Source organism: Paroedura picta, chromosome 4 (assembly GCF_049243985.1).
Source record: "Paroedura picta isolate Pp20150507F chromosome 4, Ppicta_v3.0, whole genome shotgun sequence".
NCBI classification, from domain to species: domain Eukaryota; kingdom Metazoa; phylum Chordata; class Lepidosauria; order Squamata; family Gekkonidae; genus Paroedura; species Paroedura picta.
The window spans coordinates 36,567,245-36,586,176 of record NC_135372.1 but is presented as its reverse complement, the minus strand read 5'-3'; the positions used below and the strand labels follow the sequence as shown (position 1 = coordinate 36,586,176).

At 46.2% G+C, this 18,932-nt stretch overlaps 1 protein-coding gene across 5 annotated transcripts in view; it reads left to right on the top strand.

The window, feature by feature from the left end:
- Positions 1 to 18,932, top strand: part of LOC143835183 (protein FAM163A-like) — a 100,391-nt gene that overhangs the window by 73,054 nt on the left and 8,405 nt on the right. For 4 of the 5 annotated variants that reach the window (XM_077332435.1, XM_077332437.1, XM_077332432.1 and 1 more), the window contains one exon: positions 17,469 to 17,565. The gene's annotated coding sequence lies outside the window, so the exon portion shown is untranslated. Of the gene's footprint in view, positions 1 to 5,012; positions 5,113 to 17,468; positions 17,566 to 18,932 lie in introns of those variants that run through there. The other variant, XM_077332436.1, reaches the window with a different exon arrangement.

Here is an 18,932-nt window from a genome sequence, read left to right as displayed (position 1 = left end):
TTCCTGCACAATCGGTGCTTATCTTTCTCTCAGCAGCCTTGTCATATGAAATTGCTCCCATTTTACAGAACGTTGCCAAGTCAATGTGGGTGAATGGTCTGGGACCTTCGTCCCTATGGGGCTGCTTCTCCCTATACGTTCCCCCAGGAGCCTTAAGAGCTGGAGATTGAAATCTGCTCAGGGACCCCAGCCACAAGGAAATCAAATTGCCCTTAACCAGGACCAGGGCTTTTTCGGCCTCCTGCCCTTCTGGAACACTGCCGAACGAGGTCAGAGGCCACAGAGACCTTAATAGGTTCTGTAGGGCTTGTGAAGAAGAGTTGTTCTGCCAGTCCTATAGTTGAGGCTGAAACAACACCACAAACTTTCTACCAGAAACCCACCAAATTAGACCTCAGAGTCCCTGCAATTGTCTTCCTGTTCTCTCCTATAACATTGGTGTAGTGGTTAGGAGTGTGGACTTCTAATCTGGCAAGCTGGGTTTGATTCCCCACTCCTCCTCCACATGCAGCCAGCTGGGTGACCCTGGGCTTGCCACAGCACTGAGAAAGCTGTCCTGACCGAAATGTAATATCAGGGCTCTCTCAGCCTCACCTACCTCACAGGGTGGGTAGAGGGAAGGGAAAGCGAACGTAAGCCGCTTTGAGACTCCTTCTGGTAGAGAAAAGCGGCATATAAGAACCAACTCTTCTTCTTCATTGTGAGGACTTGGTAATTGTTTTGATTCTGGTTTTAATGCTTTAAAATGTATTAATTGATTTAAATCCCTAAATTATATTTTTAATGTTAGGTATTTATTGCATTGTTGTGAGCCTCCCTTGAATCTCCGGAGAGAGGATGGCAAATAAGCACACAAACATAAATAAATTCCTTGAGATTTGGGGGCGGAGGATGGTGATACAACTTCACGGGGTACAATTCCACAGAGTTCCCCCTCTAAAGCAGCCATTTTCTCCAGGGGAACTGATCTCAATAGTCCGGAGGTAAGCTGTAATCCCTAGGTCCCACCTGGAGGCTGGCATCCCTAAGATTGCTGCTGTTCTAAAGTGATGCGATTCCATCAACCATCCCATTTTCTAGCCTTGTCATATTAGCTTTACTTTATTCTGTGTCAGTAGTTTGCCCTGAGAGCAGGGAAGCAAGTCGGGTCTCAAAAATAAGGGACGCTGGCAAAACTTCTCCTTCCAGGCGTGAAGTCCTGCACAGACCGCTGTGACTTGACAGCTGTCCCCATTAAAGATTCTTTATTTGTAGGGAGATAGAAGGAAACTTGCTTGAGGATTCAGGATATTAAAAAGTGCTTTGAGGGAAGATTAGATTTGCTTACAGATTTGTTTGTCCTCTAAGGTTTGAAACCGGCAATGCCCTGTTTGTTTTACATCAACAGGAATTTGGGGAGTGGGGTGGGGTGGGGGATATATTAATACAGCAGAGCTCTTCATAAAAGGAATTAAATCTTTAAAGGGCCAACGTCAATCCGATCCTAACAATGCTTTAAGATAAGGTGACCAGATTGTCCCACTTCTGGAGGGGCATCTGGCAAATTGTACTTATGTTGAAATTAAAAACTATATATTACAATAATATTTTTGTGTTCTGTTCATTCTATGAAGCTTTTTGTTGCTCTGTATAGACCAAACTTTTAATCAAGAACACCCTGGTCTATGGTGTCCCACTTTACCAATGTTAAAATCTGGTCACCTTACTTTAATAGAATTTTAAAACCGTTTCAGTCCATAGCTTTTGGCTATGAGCTGACAATGAACTATAACAGTTTGTCTGTGGTGTTTGTACACCAGTAGGTCTACTCATTCATTGATCCATTTGTTCTGAACACTATATATTTCTTCATACTTTAATATATGAAGTAGATGACTGTACTGCTAGACAGCTCTTCTGGCAGAGGAACGCAGTCCAAATTTATATGTCCCTGGGGAGGTGTAGCTACACGTGAAAATTTCATTCTGATCCCAGTTCCCAGTTGCTGCTATAAGGTGTACAATCAATTACCCATGAACCCTAGCTAGGGGCTGTTATAACCGAGGGAGAACCTGCTGTTGTGTCTGTAGACTGGCCGAGGACCAAGCTTGAGGTCCGAGGCAGAATTGGGGCTTACAGTGTAATTGACCAGAGGACAACTGCATCCTGACTGATGGATCCAATCAGTTTAAGCTGAAACTGACCAATAATGTGCACTGGCAGGAAGATCCATTGTTTGCTCTGTGTATATAAGTTGGTGTTTTCAGGGTGGGGTGGAGTTGGTTGGTTGGTTCAGTCTTCAGTTCAGTTCAGTACTTCTTGTACCATGCTTGTTCCATGTTACACCCACCATTAGGGAGTTCAGGTTTGTTTCAACCCATTTCAGGGAGTGATCCTAATAAACAGTTCAAATCACTACCAGTATCTGTGTACACCTCTGAACCCATGGATTTAACAAAAAAAAGTGCTGTCTCGATCTTGAATATGCCTGGTTAATCCATGTTAGGGAAATGGCATCATATGACATATTTTCTGGGCAAAAAACTGGAAGCGATGTCACCATATCATGTGACACTCTAGGAATATTCCCCCCAATTGATATGGTTTGTATCATAGAGATTGGGGTGTTCCTAGAGTGCTACGTGATGTTGTGATGTAATTTCCAGTTTTTCAACAGAAAATGATACTACAGTATTGTGTGAAGTTATTTCCCTCATCCCTGTTGGCACCCACTGTTTATTAGTGCAATAGTGGATACTGAGAGGTGAAGAGAAGGAGGTTGTTCACCCAAGGAGGCAAACTAGCAGCCCTATTTCATGTATGTAAACCAGTTATACATATTATGGTATCGATCCCCTATTCATGGATCACCATTGTGTTTTCTGGTACCCACTTGCTTCATTCCCAAAGCCAAGAGTCCATCTTGATTTTCTTCAATCTGACTGGAGCAAAAGGTGCCTCAGAATATCTCAGGAGGAAACTGTTTGTGTCTGTGTGGAATGTATATTGAGAATGCTGCCTCCATCACAGGGAGGATGCTTAGCTTGAAACCTCTGAATATTTTGTGATTGTTCCTGCCAGTGGCCATTTTGGAATGGGCCACTTGTGGTGGCCATTTTGTGGTGATGCTGTGATGAAATGATGCCTCACTCTGCATAAAGGTCTTCTACTTTGTTTTGTGAATGTTGTGTTCACACTCTGGGAATGCTCAAGTGTTAAGGTCAAACTGCCACTACAGGTAGCTGGACAAAAAACACAAACTCCCTTTCCCAATTCTTGAAGAGGACTAAAGCAGTTTAGTAGGATAGTTTAGGCAACCAAGGAAAAAAGTACAGGTAGGGCTCCATCGTCATCACATAAGTAATGGACTAGTTTTGTCCTTCTTTTTTGGCTTATTTTGTCCAGGAGGGCGGGGTGTGGAGAAAATAGATGCTCCCCTGTATGGGTAGATATTCTTTCAGCCTGTCAAAAAGAAGTAGCCGTCCTGAACTGATGTGCTTTAGAAAAGAGACATGCCTGATGGATAAAAAGATGGATTTGAACCAAACCAAACTTGTTCAGCTAACCCAACCGTAGTAAGAGATGCCTGACTATGATCATCAGTGAAATACATTGCGTTTCAGGGAAAGGCAAATGTGTGTTTAATCCTATTTGATTTTTCTCTGTGCTTGTATTTTTGATGTGCACCTGTATTTACCACTTTTGTGTCTATGGAATGCTTATATGTTCACAGATAAACTGTTCCTTCCCCAAGCCCTCAATTTGGGGGTCTGCACAACCACAAACAAAGCCTCATGCTTTGGATTCATGCTTTCCAAGGTAAATGAGAACTTGCAGAGTTGAGAGTATCTCTAGCCAGATTTCCAGATGTGGCTCCCCCCTCCCCCCGTACAGGCTTTAGAGAAATGCCCTTCACCCAGGAATTCACCCCACTCAGACCTAGCTGCTCTGAAAATTTCTGCTGCAGGTATTTTGAACTTCGATGCCCCTGCAGAGCCTGACAAACAGCTGATACTGTGGAGAGAATTCTCTTTGCAGGCTTGGCTTGAGGTCTTCTGGGCAACCCAATTTAAACCCACGCCCCACCAAGCTTGACAAACAATTGATCCTGCAGAGAGAACTCTCTCCACAGGACAGATTTGAGGTCTGCTGGGATGCTTGATTTGAACTACCCTCCCTCGCAAAGCCCAACAAACAGTTACGTCTGCAGGGAGAACTGTCTTTGCAGTATGGGCTTGGGGTCTTCTGGGCCCCCTGGTTTGAACCAGGCCTCCCTGCAGAACCTGCTGGCTGGCAACCATTTTAGCAAGCCCTTTTGCCTTTGTCCATTTGGACGGAGGGAAGCGGAACGGAGGGTATAAATGCCCAGGGTATAAATGGCTGTCAGCTGGATCTATCAAGCTGCTAGGTTTAATTGGCTGGCAGCCATTTAAGGGATCCATTTTGCTTCCCCCTCTTCCAAATCAAGGCGATTGAAAAGGTAAACCATTTTGTGAGGAATCTTCTCTTGGTTTAAAAGGGGGGAAGCAAAAGGGATGGTTTAAATGGTTGCTGACCATTTAAATTTAACAGCTGATGGGTGGACCTGCCAAACTGCTAGGTTTAAATGGCTGGCAGCCATTTCAGGGAACACTTTGGCTTCCTCCCACTTGGACATGGGAGGGAAACAAAATTTGGAAGTGTGGGTTGGGGAGAAGCTGATCAGCCTAGTTGAATATGACTGAATATAAGCCAGATAATTCTTATTTTATTCGGGTCAAGTATATAGGTAAACTGAAAAAGATTAGAGAATCTGTATTTCACCTAGAAAACTTGAATGCACGTGCCTAGTAAACACGGAAGTGATGTAGCAGCCTAAGACCAAGACTACCAAAACCAGCTCCTAAGGCAGGGGTCATGTTACTACAGGTGCCTCCTACTGCTTCTCAGAAATGACCTGTGGGCTCAACAAATTGGGGACCCCTATGTCATGGCAACCTTGGGAGCATCAGCTAGGTGGCAACAGCTTTTGTGACAACATTTTAATCTGGTCACTGGAAAAATGGGTTCCTCAGAAGTGCCTCGAGCAAGTTGAGAAAACCTCCTGCTGTTTGTATCTCTGGGCACTGCCTTGGCACTCCACGATGCCTGCAGGTTTGTAGGAGTAGTTTTCTGTGCATATGACAGCTGTGTGGTAGGGGAAGGGGGGAAGACGAGGGCCACAGCAGGAATCTAGCCAATAGAGAGGACAGGATGCAGCACAGTAGAGAGGAAGTGGAGACCTCAGGCAAAGCGATTTAGTAGTAACTGGCCATCAGCGGGGGATGGGAGGTTAGTGTTTCCAGATCCAGGATGGGAAACTCCTGGAGATTTGGGGGTTGAGCCTGTTGAAGAGGGATGTGGACAAACTGGAGCGTGTCCAGAGAAGGGCAACAAAAATGGTGAGGGGTTTGGAGACCAAGACGTATGAGCAGTGGTCCGCAACCTTTTCCAGGCTGCGGACCGGCGGCGGTGGGGATGGCACAAATGCGCATGCGTGGCCTGCGCGCGGTCCAGTGCCAGGGCCTTCGCGGCCCGGCACCGGGCTACGGCCCGGTGGTTAGGGACCACCGCGTATGAGGAAAGGTTGGGGGAGCTTGGTCTATTTCACCTGGAGAGGAGGCGACTGAGACGGGATTTAATAGCCATCTTCAAGTATTTAAAAGATAATAGATCTATGCCTCCCCCGGGGACTCGGGTTCTGGACCCGAAGCAAAACATCATCAGGACCTCCTCTCCACCTGCTAGTAGTGGGAGGGAGGGAGGGGGGGAGTTGAGCTGCCGTTCTTTCCATGCTGGCAATATTGGCAATGTTATTATTGTTTTATGGGGTTTTAATGGGGATTTGTGATATTGTTACCCGCCACGAGCCACAAGGGAGAGGCGGGCTATAAATCTTATAATAATAATAATAATAATAATAATAATAATAATAATAATAATAATAATAATAATAATAATAAAAGGCTGCCATGTAGAGGATGGAGCAGAGTTGTTCTCTCTTGCCCCAGAAGGACGGACCAGATCCAAGGGAGTGAAATTAATTCAAAAGAAATTATGTCTAAACATCCAGAAGAAGTTCCTGACAGAGCGGTTTCTCAATGGATCAGGCTTCCTCGGGAGGTGGTGGGTTCTCCATCTTTGGAGATTTTTAAGCAGAGGCTGGATAGCCATCTGACGGAGGCTCAAGGGGGTGGCAGGTTACAGTGGATGAGCGATAGGGTTGTGAGTGTCCTGCATAGTGCAGGGGGTTGGACTAGATGACCCAGGAGGTCCCTTCCAACCATATGATTTCTATGAATACAGGGGCTTCAGTGCCTAGAGCCCACCCTCCAAAGCAGCCATTTTCTCCAGGGAAACTGGGCACTTTAGTCTGGAGAAGAACTGTAATTCCGGAGCATCCCAGGTCCCACCTAGAGGCTGGCATACATATGACTCTTCCTGTAACGCTGGGCTACCGGCCTTGAGAATGGGCTTGAGATAGAATTGCACCAATGCTGAAATATAGTTGAGTGGTCTTTCCAATGGGCCCTGCCGAAAGGTCCTGAGCTACCACTGGGGAAGCACCAAAGGCCTCCAGAGTAGGATAATTTCCAGGGCTGGAATTATCAGAGCGAGCGCAACCAGCTGTCCCATGTAGGCATCTATTTTAATAACCGCCTTTGCCAAAGGCCTGCTTCTCTCCTCTAGCACTGCAGAGGCCTATTTTTAAACCCGGGAACATGGCTGGCTTCCCTGGCCTCACGCTTTCTCCCTCTCCTCTGGAGGCCTAAGAGCAGGCTTTGCAGCAGGTGTCTCTTGCGTGGAGGCCCTGGGCACAAGGCCTCTAAAACGGCCCTTGACTCATTCAAGCCAGAGTAATCTCTTTCCCTTTGGCTGCCGAGAAGGGGGAGGAAGACGCCTGGAGAAGCGCTTTGATTAAAAAAAAGAAGAGAAAGAAAGAACAAGGAACAAGAGACAAAATGAAAGGGTTGGCTGCCACCCCAAGGCCTGGCCTTTTGGCTGGGCAGCTGTGAGTGCTGGCGAATCTCTCTTTTTACTTTGCCGGGAGCTTGTGCAATCCAGTTTAGACTGGGTGGGAGTGGATCCAGCCAGGGCTGTTGGCCATCTGGAGAGCTTACCTCAGGGCTAAGCTTTCTTTGAGGCTAGGACAAGCAGGGAATGAAAATCCCTTCAATATAATTAACTGGTGTGATTGGGGGGGGGGAGGAATATGGCATATTCTGGCCCAATGGCTGTCTGATCAGGTGGTTTTAGTGTCCAGCTGCCATTTAGATCTCCTTGAGGGTTGCTTTGATTAAACTCTGTGCCAAGACTGGCTCAGCTGTGCAAACAGCCCTAGTGGCTGCCCAAGGCACTGCAGTCTAGAGGGGTTGTTAAGGATTCTAGTCCTCGGTGGGGCCTGAGGATCTCCTGGAATGATAGCTCTTCACCAAGCTAAAGAGATCAGTTCCCCTGGAGAAAATGGCTGCTTTGGAGGGTGGACTCCATAGCAATATTCTCCACTGAGACCCCCTCCCCAGCCCCAAATCCCGCCCACTTCTGGCTCCACCCCTGAAGTCTTCGGATATTTCCCAACCTTCAGTTAATGACGATTTGAATGATTTGCTGGTTTGATTTTGCATATTGATATTTTATTGACATAGGATTTTTTGGTGTAGCTCAACTGTGAAGTAATTGACCATTTAGTTCATAGGCTACTTTGTGCCATGAAGAAGAAGAATAAAAATACCCCTGACCTGGATAGCCCAGACAAGCATGATCTTTTCAGATCTTGGAAGCTAAGCAGGGTCAACCCTGGCTAGTATTTGGATGGGCAACCTCCAAGAATTTGGATGGAGTTCCTCCAAGGAACTCTAGGTGTCATGACACAGAGGCAGGCAGTGGGAGATGTCGAAGGGTTTGGGTAGTAGTTCCTTCAAGGAACATCAAGGGATTTGGATGTGCACCGAATAACAATGTGGTACTTTTGGGATTCGGCTAAATCCGAATCACCTGAATCAATGGTTCGGTATAGCGATTCAGATTCTGGATTATTCAGATTCAGCTGGAACAATTCTGGCCCATTAAAACCAGTTACGCCATTAAAGTCAATGGGAAATGTTGCCGTTTAGTCTATTCCATGGTCTGGTAGGTGGGGTTGTTGTTGTTGTTGTTGTTGTTAGGTGCGAAGTCGTGTCCGACCCATCGCGACCCCATGGACAATGATCCTCCAGGCCTTCCTGTCCTCTACCATTCCCCGGAGTCCATTTAAGTTTGCACCTACTGCTTCACTGACTCCATCCAGCCACCTCATTCTCTGTCATCCCCTTCTTCTTTTGCCCTCGATCGCTCCCAGCATTAGGCTCTTCTCCAGGGAGTCCTTCCTTCTCATGAGGTGGCCAAAGTATTTGAGTTTCATCTTCAGGATCTGGCCTTCTAAAGAGCAGTCAGGGCTGATCTCCTCTAGGACTGACCGGTTTGTTCGTCTTGCAGTCCAAGGGACTCGCAAGAGTCTTCTCCAGCACCAGAGTTCAAAAGCCTCAATTCTTTGACGCTCGGCCTTCCTTATGGTCCAACTTTCGCAGCCATACATTGCAACTGGGAAGACCATAGCCTTGACTAAACGCACTTTTGTTTGCAGGGTGACGTCTCTGCTTTTTAGGATGCTGTCTAGATTTGCCATAGCTTTCCTCCCCAGGAGCAAGCGTCTTTTAATTTCTTTGCTGCAGTCCCCATCTGCAGTGATATTGGAGCCCAGGAAAATAAAATCTGTCACTATCTCCATTTCTTCCCCATCTATTTGCCAGGAGGTGGGGTTGGAGGTACCAAATCCTCAGAAAAAAACCCAAGTTTCAAAAGGATTGGACCAGGGGGTCCAATTCTAGGGGCGCCCAAAGAGGGTGCCCCATCTGACCTCCATTGTTTCCTATAGTAAGAAAAAGCGTCAAGGCCTCTGTTGAGCTATACCAGTAGCTAAAACCTGCATAGGTTATAACGGAGAGGCCAAGTCACCAGATCACATCCAAATTGAGAAAGCACTATTCAGATAAAACTGATTTGCAATTTGATTTGGATATGGCCAGAAAGTACCCAGATCAGCATAGATTCAGGTACTTTTTAGCTTAACCAAACTTAACTGCCTATCCCTAGTTACAATGCAGAGGTTTGCAATGGCAAACCACCTCCGAACATCTCTTGCCTGGCACCAGACCATCCTCAAATCTCCTGGCAGCACTACATATGCCATGCAATAAATAAATTTATATTGTGCCGGGAAACTTTACGTTCCCAAAGGGTGTGAAACATTTCCACTGGAATCTGCTCACTAGGTTGGTGCGCTCTGGTGTGCTTTGGCTGCTCCAGTGATCACTGAAGCCCGAAGAGGCCAGCGCCACAGCGCGGAAGGGAGGGAGGGCGCCAGTACTCTGTGCCTGCCTGCATGCACCAGCTAACATGCCAGTGGTGGTGCTGCCCCTCCACGCTGTGGTGCTGGCCGCTTTGGGCTTCAGTGATCGCCGAAGCGGCCAAAGTGCGCTGGAGCCCACAACCCTACTGCTCACACTGACCTTTCTCACCAGGGACTGCAGCAACATTTCACCAGGTGTCCTTCACAACATTGCCTAAGTGCCTTGGAACACTTAGAGGAAAAGATTTCTGTCTGCTGAGTGCCACCGTTCTATTCCCCCGCCCCCCAATGCTGCAGCCCCAAATGCCCTCCACCGGCTTTAAAGTTCTCCTCTTGGGCTGCTTCCACCCACACTGAATAATGCACTGCCAATGCATTTTCATGACCATTTGCAAGTAGGTTTTCCTTTTTGCATTGGGCGATCCAGCCGCAGACAATGGCTAAAGTGCATTGAAAGTGAGTTATCCCACATATTTCTGATTTGAGTTTTGCCACATAGGTGCTGCTGCTTCCTGTAGAAGAAAAGAAGCAGTCATCTACCTGTGTGAGAAGAACCAGTTCCGTGTAACTGTTAGTAGAGTTGAGTTTACAAAGCGGTAGAGAATCTGTTTTCTGCCTGAAGTTTTATTTTTATTTATATTCACGGTTTAGCTTCTATACTGCCACTCCCAAAATGGCTTGTGGCAGTCCACAACACAAACATAACACCCCATAAATAATATTAAAATCCCCAATTAACCCCCTGTAAAACTCCCCCCTCCTTCCTGTCTCACAAATTGTCTGTAAGCGAGCCTCAGGGGAGATCTTCCTAGGAAGAGCTGATGACCTATGTGAGGGGCCCTGATCTTCTTTGCCCTGGCCTCAACCAAAAACCTATTGGAAGAGCTCCATTTTGCAGGCCCTGTGAAACTGTGGAACCTCCAACAGAGGGTCCACAGCTCTCCCGGGAGCTCATTCCACCAGGTAGGGGCCAGGACTGAAAAGGCCCTGGTCGAGGCCAGGCGAACCTCCCTTGGGCCAGGGACCTCCAACAAATTCATACCCACTGAGCCTAAAGCCCTGTGGGGGGGGGGGGCATAAAGAGATTGATGGTCCCACAGGTGTGGGGGCCCAGAGTGTAAAGTTCTGTTGCAGTTACTCCTTTGTGTAGAGAGGGAGTAACCAATTTTGCTTGTATGCTTTCTACTGCATGATATAAAATTATTCTCCAGCCTCAATATAAAGCCCACCTTGTTTTCTTGCTGCTCTCAGTCTTACAGGGCACAAATTCAATAGAACTTACATGGTGGGTAGATGGGAAACAAGCAGTGATGAACTGCTATATTATCAGATTTTTCTGTTTTCAGTTTTTGCTCTTTCATCCCAAGAGCCTAAGGGACATCTTCAAATCTGATTTGCACCCAGCAGCTTGCAATTCTAATTCTAAGCAGACTCATTAGCTTCAGTTGTCTTACAAGGGTATAACCCTATTAGGATTACAGTGGAAATCATGTTGGTCTTTTAAGGAGCTACCGGACTCCAATGTAGGATTACACTGCAAGATGGCCACTCTTGGTGATCTTCAGCTTCTGCTGCACTGGCACATTTTGAAACAAATTCCGACGACTGCTGTAAACTTGCTGTGGAGCATCATAACTGCAGGAGAATCTTTTTTGACAAGTGCTAGAACATAGCAGGCGAAAACAAAAAAAGGGAAAAGCAACGGTTATCAGGCCGTTAAAATGGCTTATGAGAGTATCCTATATTAATATAATTTCATTGACTGTACATATATTTAGGAAAGTAGAAGAAGAGCTGTTTTGGTACCCTGCTTCCAAAGGAGGCTCAAAGTGGCTTACAATCACATACTCTTCCTGTCCCCACAACAGACACCCTGTGAGGTAGGTGAGGCTGAGAGAGCTCTGAGAGAATTGTAACTGGCCCATGGCCACCCAGCTGGATGCATGTGAAAGAGGGAGGAATCAAACCTGGTCCTCCAGATTAGAGGCCACCACTACACCAAGATGGCTGTCTACACCAAGATTGAAGACAGTTCTAATGATCTTTGACTTCTTTTCCTGGGTGCTTTTGTATTGTTCAAAGGAAGTTTGTTTAACACTTGCTTAGTTGTCTGTAAATGTTAGGAATTTCCTCCAAGAAGATTTGGTAAGCCAAGGTTTCCTAAACTGTGGCAGAGCTGTTCTTCCCCACCCTTCTTTGACGCCATTAATATGCCATAGAAGATGCTTAACCTCAGGAACTGTGATCAGATTAGTGGAGTTTTGTGTGAGTGGAGGGTGCCTTGGAAACTTTTGCTGCTGTAAGGATTAGAATGCAATGCAAGCGGGTGTATTTGTTCTTTTCTGAACATGCCAGCTGATTCAAGAATGCTTTCATTCTCGTGGATTCAACCTGCTTTGTATTTTAGATCCCCAATAAAGCTACTTGTTAAGCCTGCAGGTTCAGTGAAGGCAGACTCAGAAGTTCTTTGAAAACAACTCTCTTTATTAGTAGTAACAGCAATCAACTCCAGCTATACCAAACAAGAAACATGGGGCAACCCCCCAACTTATATACCCTTTCAGATGGCCCGCCAAGAGCCCTGATTGGCCCTTAGTGGAGCCTTCAGATTGGCTCATAAAGTTCATGAGTTCTCAATGTCTATTGGTCGGTTTCTCAAGCCCTGTTTTGCATATTGTCTCTTGTAGTCATACCAGGTCCACATCCATTACGGTACTCTTGTAAAGGCATGTGAACACAATGGTGGTTCTTCTAATGTCACAACAGTGGCTTTATTATCCATGCTTGTGATACACTAGCTATTCTCCTACACTGGTAAGATTGCCAACTAGGGTTTGGAAATATGTGGAGATTTTGGGGGTGGAGCCAGAGGAGGGTGGAGTTTGGGGAGAGGACGACATCAGTGGGGTATAATACCATTCAGTCTACCTTTCAAAGTGGCTATTTTCTCCAAAGGAACTGATTGCTGTCACCTGGATTTGTTTATTTATATTTCATATGATGATGTTATTTGTTCAGTTGTGTCCAACCCTTGGAGATTCTATAGGAAAGTTTTCGCCATACGTTTCTGTCCATGACTGCTTCTTTTAGTTGGTTCATGATCATCCCTGTATTGGCTTCGATCCTGTCGAGCCAGTGGATCCTTTGGCAGCCACGTTTCCTTTTGCTTCTGACCATGCCGAGCATTAATGATTTTTCTAACGAGTTTGATTATGTGATGTGCCCAAAGTAAGTGAGCTTTAGCCATAATATCTTCCCTTCTAATGACATAGTTGGTTTGCTCCTCTCTAAAACTATCTTGTTGGTAACTTTGGCTGTCCATGGTATTCGCCGAATACCACGAAATACTATATTTCATATAGTGTGTCATGTAGCTAGGAGATCCTGGCTAGGTGAGATGTTTGCCGGTGATTTGCCATTTCCTGTCTCCACCTCATGTCCTCTAGTGTTCCTTTGAGGGACTACCACCCAAATCCTTGGAGGTCTCCCATCCAGATTCTTGCCAGAGTCAGTCCTGCTTAGCTTCCAAGCTCTGACAGTATCGGGTTTGCCTGGGCTTCCACCTGGAAACTGCAACCTGGGGAGCAGTTGTAATGCCAGGAGCTCTCCTGCCACCACCTTGAGGTTGGCAAGCTTAGAGAGTGGCATCTGGAAAAGCTCCCAATGGTTCGTCCTATCAACTCGCATTCCTGCCTAGAACCATGAGAAAGAGAGACTCTTCTCTAGGCGCAAGACTTTCAGACGGAGGTCAGAGCTAAGAGAAAGTTGCAGTTGAAAGAGAATCAGAAAGTACTGAGAAAAAGAAAGGTTTTGCTCTCTCCCCAAAGCTGCTTCTTCTGCAGCCAAACATGCAGGTCACCTCTTTGCTGGAAAGGGAGGATAAGAATAGAACTGTCTTGTGATACCTGGGCTCTGGTTTCTTGTAGGAAGCAGCCTCTTGTACACTGGGAGCTAATTTTGGGACTTACAAGAAGAGAGACAGGGACAAGTTGCTGTAGCAACCAAAGCCAGGATGTGAGGTGGACATCCTAACTGCTCCTCTCTCTGCCAGCTCCATTACTGCAGATTTGAACCAGGAATTGTAAATGGATAGCAGGGTATTGTGGGGTTGCTGTCAATCACCTAAGCAGACATGGGAATCCCAAATTGTGCTGCTCAAGGATGACAAGGAGGGCATCCAACAGACCCCAGGAGAGTTGCAGGGTATAGCAATGCCACAAAGGTATCAGTTTGAGATCAGTAAGTGTCATGGCCTCTCCCAGAGGATCCTGGGAGTTGTAGTGCACCAAGAATCCTGTTTGATCCCTTTTGCTAATGTCACAAGACTTCATTTCGCAGAAGAGTTGGGGAGCTAGAATGACAGATTTGGCCATGTCACCCATTGGGGATATTTCGGGAGCAATCCTAAAGCGGATTGCTTAGATATCTGTTGTGTATGTGGACTGAATGGTGCCGATCTTGAACACTATGCAAATGGAGGATCATCACTGAACCAATTACATACTCTCGTTCTTATGAACCGTTGGGTGGCCTGGGCTATAAGTTTGTGTTGTGCGTATGTTCTTTGCTCAGTGTTTCTGGCTGGAAATGAATAAAGAGCTGATAGTTGATTGTTTTCGAAGAGCCGAGTCTGGGTCTGTTGAACCCGCAGACTTAATGATATCCCTCCTGTTTTAATCCTTGAGGCTTTCTCCCAGGAAAGAGTTGTGAGGGCTGCAGCCTCATCGGCTGGGCTAAATGGAAGTTGGCCTGATCCTGTTGGTCACGCTTATGTTTTTGTTTTAAATTCAAAATTATCTTGCCCTCTTTAAGTATTTCAAAGGTTGTCACTTGGAGGAGGGCAGGATGCTGTTCCCATTGGCTGCAGAGGAGAGGACACGCAGTAATGGGTTTAAACTACAAGTACAACAATATAGGCTGGATATCAGGAAAGAAATTTTTCACAGTCAGAGTAGTTCAGCAGTGGAACAGGCTGCCTAAGGAGGTGGTGAGCTCCCCCTCACTGGCAGTCTTCAAGCAAAGGTTGGATACACACTTCTCTTGGATGCTTTAGGATGCTTAGGGCTAATCCTGCGTTGAGCAGGGGGTTGGACTAGATGGCCTGTATGGCCCCTTCCAACTCTATGATTCTGTGATTCTATGATTCTATTGCCACAGAACTGGAGTTTAAATGGAGTCATATGCTTTAAGTGGACCTTTAGGCCTCAACGGGGGATTCAAAAGCTATTTGTTTGTTTTTTTAATGGGTGTCATGTTTTATGATTGTATAATAGAAATATATTATTTTGTAAGCTACCTCGAGCAGGCTCTCTTGACAAGCCGACATACACATTTCCCAAAGAAGTAAATGACTTTAAAATCTGGGATTCCTTGGCAGCATGCTTGCGTTCAACATGGAAGGGCAGCCAAGCCTAGCTCTCGTTCTGAGGAGTCTTTTACCATAATATATATTATTTTTCATGCTTGTTTGGCACATCGGCACTTTGTCTGGGGGAGATAGACCTGAGATTTTTCTTAAAAGTGCATCCTGGATATAGTATGTGAAGAAGCTTTAAGCTGTCAGATTTTTAAAAGTCCGTTTTATTGCATGACCTGGGGAGGGGTGGAAAGATTATATTAAGTTTGACCCTTTATTTGGCTCGCTGGATGCAACTTGTCAGAAGGTTGTTCTTCTTGCTATAACATTTTCACTTGGGTGGCTGAACTCATGGTCTGCCATAACAGATTTCTAAAGAAGCAGCTAGAAAGAGCTGTCTTTTTGTACCCCGCTTTTCACTACCCAAAGGAGTCTCAAAGCGGCTTACAATTCCATAACCTTCTTCTCCCCACAATGGACACCCTGTGAGGGAGGTGGGGGTTGAGAGAACTGCTCTAGGAGGACAGCTCTAAGAGAACCGTGGCAAACCCAAAGTCAACCAACTGGTTGCACATAGAGGGGGAGTGGGGAATCAAACCCAGTTCTCCATATTAGAATACATTGCTCTTTAACCACTACACCAAGCTGGCTCTCAAGTTTGTAGAAATGACTCCAGGCTCCTCAGTCACATCTGAAGAAGCAAAACTGAAGTAACACTGTTTTGAAAATGAAGCCGTGCAGGGGCCTGGTTCAAACTGCTCTGAGCCTTCAGGGAGGGCTTTATATAAATCCAACAAACAAACAAACAAATAGGGGTGGCGAGAGGAAGGTTTAACTAATCCCCGCGCTGCAGTGCTCACATGTGCCATGTGACTTGGCTGGATATAGGTGTGAATGCAGACCAAGATGCAGGTTTTGCACATAGAAAGCTGATTTGCAGCCTTAAGGTACTGTAGGCCAGGGGTAGTCAACCGGGGGTCCTCCAGATGTCCATGGACTACAATTCCCATGAGCCCCTGCCAGCATTTGCTGGCAGGGGCTCATGGGAACTGTAGTCCATGAACATCTGGAGGACCCCCGGTTGACTACCCCTGCTGTAGGCAACACGTAATCAATTAATCTATGGAATCCAGTGGCACAAGATGTGCTGAGAGGCAATGGTTTTCTAAAAGGGTTGAACCAATCCATGGTGAGTAGATTTCTCTATGACTATGAGCTGTATTAATTGAATGAACTCTCCAGGTTATGGATTATGAACTATCTGGATATTTGAGTGGCAAAGCCTGAAGAGGGTGGTAGGGCTTGGGAAGGGGCTTCCATGGGGTCTAATACAAGACAGCTCACCTTCCAATCCCAGGTCTCCAGTCACTACCTGGACGTTTTTGACCATAAGGTTCAAAAGAATGATATTTCCTCTTGGGAATGGATTCTAGAGAGGAAGAATGTATTATTTGTATGCCTTGTTTATGAATTTTCTGGGATATTGAACTGGCAGGGCCTGGTCTGGAAAGTCAGATTTTTCAGATTCTTGCATACCAGCAGTTTATATACAGTTTGCGATCTCGAGAACCAGTTTGGTGAGGTGGTTAAGAATGGCGGCCTCTAATCTGGAGAACTGGGTTTGATCCCCCACTCCTCCTCCACATGCAGCCAGCTGGGTGACCTTGAGCCAGTCACAGTTCTCTCAAGAGTTCTCTCAAGGTGTCTATTGTGGGGAAAGGAAAGAGATTGTCAGCCATTTTGAGACTCCTTTGGGTTGTGAGAACTGGGGGCAAAGCACCAGCTCTTCTTCTCTCCTTTACTTCCACAGGTGTGACTTTTTTTCCTTTGTATATTTGGTAAGATACCTTTGGTCTCATGGCTGAGCCCAATTAATTACATCCCCAGATGTGCTGTTCAGTGGGAGCCAACTTGGTGTCATAGTTAAGAGTGGCAGCCTCTAATCTGGAGAACTGGGTTTGACTCTCCACTCCTTCATGTGCAGCCAGTTGGGTGACCTGGGGTCAGTCACAGTTCTCTCAGAGCAACTCTCTTAGAGATCTCTCATCCCCCCCTACCTCACCGGGTGTCTGTTATTCTTTGAAATCAGTTATTTTAAGCTAGCAGTGCCAAAGTGACAGTGAATTCTGCTGGGCATTCTGTACACCAAACATTGCCTTCCTTGTGGAGGACAACCCTTGCCCCAATATTCTTCATCATTGTGGGACTATTTGGGGGGGGGCTGACCTTTGCAGGTAGGAGCAGGTAAACAGACCTGAGCCCTCGGTCTCTGGCTAGCCACTTGACTTAATGATGGCGTGATTTGTTTTGGGCTTGCCCTCGCTGTGAAGAATGTGGAACTTGGATGGCACACTGTGAGCTGGTGCCAGCTATCCCCTCCGTAAAATCCATCAAGGGAAACTGGAGTGCCCGTCGTGGCTTTGTAACATGCTACACACATGGAAAAAGCCAGGCGTCTGCAGTGTGATCAAGTCAGAGTGCCTTGGAGAACGTATGAGTTAGTGCTTGGCATATGTATGCTAACCCTCAGGAAGACACTCGGTGCTCTGTTCACTTGGGGATTTCCAGCGGTAAAGCTTTTTGGAAATTGTGCCCAAAGCAATTAAGGAGCAAAGGGGGGCGGGGGGAAAGCTAGCAGGAGCACAATGGCTCTTTGGCAGCCTTCGTCTCTGGTCCCCCTGGTAAAACGAGCGCTGAATTTTCCATTTCTGGTTTTCTCCTCCTTAGGGGCAAACTGAGCTCTCAGTGACCATGTGGCTCTTCTTGCATCCGTCTTCGCATCTCAGGCCCATGTGACCCACGTGCCGTTTGGGACAGTTTCAGAGTGAGTATTTGGCTCCTTTCTTGGCCAAACCCCACATAGCCTGTCGTAACAGCAAACAATTTCAAACAGAGAGGGGGGCAAGTAGAGCAGCTTTATCCTGAGTCAGACCTTTGGTCTAGCAAAGTCAGTCTTGTCCTCTGACTGGCAGTGGCCTTCCAGTATATTGAGCAGAGATATTTCACATCCCCAAATTCCTGGTCCTCTTTAATGGGAGATGCCAGGGATTGAACCTGGGACTTTCTGCATGCCAGGCAGATGCTTTACCACAAAGCCATGTCCCTTCATTGTATCGGCAACATTGGCCCTGAGATTCCATTCTGAAGAGCCAAGCTTTCTGCTGTTCTGTCAACAAATCAATTTATTGCCATCCTTTACCTTTGAATATAAAGCTACTAAATTTTTGAGTTCCCACTGGAGGGAAAGTTGGGGTATGAATGAACGAACAAACAAACAAAGAGCCTGAAAAGCAACAAAACCTGACACTTAGGACTGTGTGAATACTTGGCATGTGTGCACACGCACACAAAATTTCATCGTTTCAGATTGAGCCCAGAACAATTTGCACGAATACCCCATCATTTTTTCAGATTCAGCCGAATCAATTAAGCCGAATCTGAAAAGTTTCAGAGGTTTTTTTGTTCATATCCATCTCCACTGCCTGAGAGGGGGGGAAGAGAGTGCCCACCAAGCGGCTGATAGTGTCAGGCACGCCTCTCCCTTCAAATCCCCCCCTCCAAGCTTAAGGAGGGATTTAAAGAGAGCAGGTGGTGCACCTGTCATGATCAGCTGTTTGGTGCACCACTCTCACTTTGAATGCCCCTCCAACCTTCTGCATTTTTGCAAACACTGTAGAATAAGGTCTATGAAAGAAAAGACATTTCATAAAGATTGCAGAATTCAACTATTGATGGTCGGAGTTCTCTGGAGCTAACACTCCATTGCCCTGCATCTAATGAAGCTCTTTCTCACTGACTTGCCCCCAATAGCCCTCACTTTGGGTGTTACTCAGCACTCTTTCTCCTTTTCATCTATTTCAGGTGAGGTGGTGGCTAAGATTCTGTCAGTGCCATCCTAAACAGAGCTGTACCTTTTAAAATGGATTAACTTCCATGGATTTCAAAAGGCGTAACTCTGTTTAGGAATACCAAATTGGTGCCTTTAGATCAGGGTGTAGCCACAGCAGGGAATAGCTGTTAGAAAACCAAAAGAGAGTCCATTTGGGCTCAGAATACCTTTGTGGGACGAGGAAGGGCTCCTGCCCTATTCCCAAGCAGATGGCCACAATGAAATAGCACTGTGGGGGAGTTAAGTCTCTGTCTTTGTGCAGCATGGGGAGTATTTCTGTGCAGGTGGAGTAGCAAAAATGG